Source organism: Entelurus aequoreus, linkage group LG15 (assembly GCF_033978785.1).
Source record: "Entelurus aequoreus isolate RoL-2023_Sb linkage group LG15, RoL_Eaeq_v1.1, whole genome shotgun sequence".
NCBI classification, from domain to species: Eukaryota; Metazoa; Chordata; class Actinopteri; order Syngnathiformes; family Syngnathidae; genus Entelurus; species Entelurus aequoreus.
The window spans coordinates 55,272,959-55,277,958 of record NC_084745.1 but is presented as its reverse complement, the minus strand read 5'-3'; the positions used below and the strand labels follow the sequence as shown (position 1 = coordinate 55,277,958).

The 5,000-nt window shown below is 27.4% G+C and overlaps 1 long non-coding RNA gene across 3 annotated transcripts in view; it reads left to right on the top strand.

Moving 5' to 3' along the window:
- The window catches only part of LOC133630271 (uncharacterized), a 165,084-nt gene that overhangs the window by 107,762 nt on the left and 52,322 nt on the right, over positions 1–5,000 (top strand). For all 3 annotated transcript variants that reach the window (XR_009821216.1, XR_009821214.1, XR_009821215.1), the window contains one exon: positions 1,176–1,247. This is a non-coding gene — a long non-coding RNA (uncharacterized LOC133630271). The remainder of the gene's footprint in view (positions 1–1,175; positions 1,248–5,000) is intronic.

Below are 5,000 nucleotides of genomic sequence, written 5' to 3'. Positions count from 1 at the left end.
TCATTATACCACTAGACATGCTGAGGAGTATGCAAAATACCAGGGAGATGAAAGCGTGAACCGGGTTGCACATTATGTGTATGTGTAACCATTGTTGCTGACTGGAGAAATCAAATTATTATTGTTATTACTTACGACTGACTGATTTATTTACTTAATTCTCATTTTGTTCATTTATATTTATATTTTATTTTGTGTTGAAAATAAAAATAAAGACATTTAAAAATATATTTTTTAAGAAATCTTTACTTGCGGCCCAGCCTCACCCAGACTCTGCATCCAGTGGCCCCCAGGCAAATTGAGTTTGAGACCCCTGCCGTAGACTGTAAACATGACAACACACTTAACAATACAATTCGGGCACCTGAAAAGATAACTTTAGTTCCCTTTTTTCATGGACAGTAACTCCACTATGAAAATAGGTGTAGATTTTACGGTAAAAAAAAAACCTGCCAGCTCTGTTTAATGAATTGTATCATTAAAAAAAAAAAAAAAAACAGTATTTAAAATGCTACAAAAAACACCACAAATTTGGGATAAAATTATGCCAGTTTTTTTTTTTTTACAATGAAATCTCAATATACATATATATATATATATATATATATTTTTTTTTTTAAATTGTATTTTATTATTATTATTATTTTTTTTTTATTTTTTTTTTTACGGCATACATAAATATACTATAATCAAATACATAGGCAATTATATACCTATATTTGTGTGTATATATATATATATACATAATGTATGTGTATGTATGTAAACAGTAAAGTATCAGTGAAGTATTGTGACAAGTGTGATTGTGTGGTCACAGAGGCAGAAAAGTAGTTGTGATGCAGATAAGAAGCTTTGTGTCTTCCTTGACTGGAGCTTCTCTAAATCCCGGCCCGCCAGGCCAAGCAGATGCTTTGTCACACATGGATGCAGATGCTTCCTGGTCGGCATGGCAACGAGCGAAGGGACCGGGAATCGATGGGTTTGACGTCCGAGAGGCCACTTTGGGGAAGTAGAAGATTGAACATTGCTGGAGCATGCAGTTTCTGCTGACTTCTTTCCTCCAGTGGCCTAAAGGGGAACTGCACTTTTTTTTTTTTTTTTTTCTGATCATTCACAATGTTTATGAGAGAAAATTATTTTCTGCTTTCTAATTTGTTATAATCGTCTCCTCCTAGGTGTCAAGACTTGGTCCTTGGGTTTTCTTTTTCCGTAAGGCAACGGAAAGTTGGCGCGTGCAAGGCGTGTATGTGAGTACATGTTTTATTTTAACACTAACAAACTACAAAAAAAGGAAGCAAACAAACAAGGAAGTGCAACCAGGAACTAAAAAGAGTCCAAAAAACAAACAGCACATGGCCAAAACAAAAACATGATCAACAGACATGACAGTAGGTGGATAACAATACACATCTTGTGACTTGAATATTAGCGATATTGTTATTACAGGTGCATACGCAGACACACTATTTTCAGCCATGACGTGGTCATGTCAATGTTGACATACTGAGCTGCTGCATGGCCTCTGAGTTGGTGAAAGTTAGATCATGCCTCTCACCTGGATAGTAGAAGGTTGTGGACATAAAGCCACACTTTGGTACACTTTGACATCCAACTTAGACCCGGAGATGGCCAGAAAGACACCGAAATATGCATGTTTTTTTTTAATCCTATTATGATTAATTTCTTCAAGTAAACATGAAGCTGTAAACATCCCCTCAGTGTTTATCCCAGTGAGAGCAGACATTGTACTGTAAGTGATGGTTTTATTATGTTTGTTGTCTCTCGTCAAGTCTGCCATGATTAGTAGTGTTGTTGATGTTGAAGGGAAAGTGAAGGTTAATTAACACGTATGCTAAAAATACGTAAATATTACATGTTATTATGAATGTTACTAGATACTACATATACTTACATCATGTATATATTACATGTTATTATGAATGTTACTAGATACTACATATACTTACATCATGTATATATTACATGTTATTATGAATGTTACTACATGACATATATACTTACATCATGTATATATTACATGTTATTATGAATGTTACTACATGACATGTATACTTACATCATGTATATATTACATATTATGAATGTTACTAGATACTACATATATACTTACATCATGTATTCATTACATGTTATTATGAATGTTACTACATGACATATATACTTACATCATGTATATATTACATGTTATTATGAATGTTACTACATGACATATATACTTACATCATGTATATATTACATGTTATTATGAATGTTACTACATGACATATATACTTACATCATGTATATATTACATGTTATTATGAATGTTACTACATGACATATATACTTACATCATGTATATATTACATGTTATTATGAATGTTACTACATGACATATATACTTACATCATGTACATATCACATGTTATTATAAATGTTACTACATGACATATATACTTACATCATGTATATATTACATGTTATTATGAATGTTACTACATGACATATATACTTACATCATGTATATATCACATGTTATTATGAATGTTACTACATGACATATATACTTACATCATGTATATATTACATGTTATTATGAATGTTACTACATGACATATATACTTACATCATGTATATATCACATGTTATTATAAATGTTACTACATGACATATATACTTACATCATGTATATATTACATGTTATTATGAATGTTACTACATGACATATATACTTACATCATGTATATATCACATGTTATAATGAATGTTACTACATGACATATATACTTACATCATGTGTATATGACATGTTATTATGAATGTTACTACATGACATATATACTTACATCATATATATATTACATGTTATTATGAATGTTACTACATGACATATATACTTACATCATGTATATATTACATGTTATTATGAATGTTACTACATGACATATATACTTACATCATGTATATATGACATGTTATTATGAATGTTACTACATGACATATATACTTACATCATGTATATATTACATGTTATTATGAATGTTACTACATGACATATATACTTACATCATGTATATATTACATGTTATTATGAATGTTACTACATGACATATATACTTACATCATGTATATATTACATGTTATTATGAATGTTACTACATGACATATATACTTACATCATGTATATATTACATGTTATTATGAATGTTACTACATGACATATATACTTACATCATGTACATATCACATGTTATTATAAATGTTACTACATGACATATATACTTACATCATGTATATATTACATGTTATTATGAATGTTACTACATGACATATATACTTACATCATGTATATATCACATGTTATTATGAATGTTACTACATGACATATATACTTACATCATGTATATATTACATGTTATTATGAATGTTACTACATGACATATATACTTACATCATGTACATATCACATGTTATTATAAATGTTACTACATGACATATATACTTACATCATGTATATATTACATGTTATTATGAATGTTACTACATGACATATATACTTACATCATGTATATATCACATGTTATTATGAATGTTACTACATGACATATATACTTACATCATGTACATATCACATGTTATTATAAATGTTACTACATGACATATATACTTACATCATGTATATATTACATGTTATTATGAATGTTACTACATGACATATATACTTACATCATGTATATATCACATGTTATTATGAATGTTACTACATGACATATATACTTACATCATGTGTATATGACATGTTATTATGAATGTTACTACATGACATATATACTTACATCATATATATATTACATGTTATTATGAATGTTACTACATGACATATATACTTACATCATGTATATATTACATGTTATTATGAATGTTACTACATGACATATATACTTACATCATGTACATATCACATGTTATTATAAATGTTACTACATGACATATATACTTACATCATGTATATATTACATGTTATTATGAATGTTACTACATGACATATATACTTACATCATGTATACATTACATGTTATTATGAATGTTACTACATGACATATATACTTACATCATGTATATATGACATGTTATTATGAATGTTACTACATGACATATATACTTACATCATGTATATATTACATGTTATTATGAATGTTACTACATGACATATATACTTACATCATGTATATATTACATGTTATTATGAATGTCACTACATGACATATATACTTACATCATGTATATATTAAATGTTATTATGAATGTTACTACATGACATACATACTTACATCATGTATATATTACATGTTATTATGAATGTTACTACATGACATATATACTTACATCATGTATATATTACATGTTATTATGAATGTTACTACATGACATATATACTTACATCATGTACATATCACATGTTATTATAAATGTTACTACATGACATATATACTTACATCATGTATATATTACATGTTATTATGAATGTTACTACATGACATATATACTTACATCATGTATATATCACATGTTATTATGAATGTTACTACATGACATATATACTTACATCATGTGTATATGACATGTTATTATGAATGTTACTACATGACATATATACTTACATCATATATATATTACATGTTATTATGAATGTTACTACATGACATATATACTTACATCATGTATATATTACATGTTATTATGAATGTTACTACATGACATATATACTTACATCATGTACATATCACATGTTATTATAAATGTTACTACATGACATATATACTTACATCATGTATATATTACATGTTATTATGAATGTTACTACATGACATATATACTTACATCATGTATACATTACATGTTATTATGAATGTTACTACATGACATATATACTTACATCATGTATATATGACATGTTATTATGAATGTTACTACATGACATATATACTTACATCATGTAT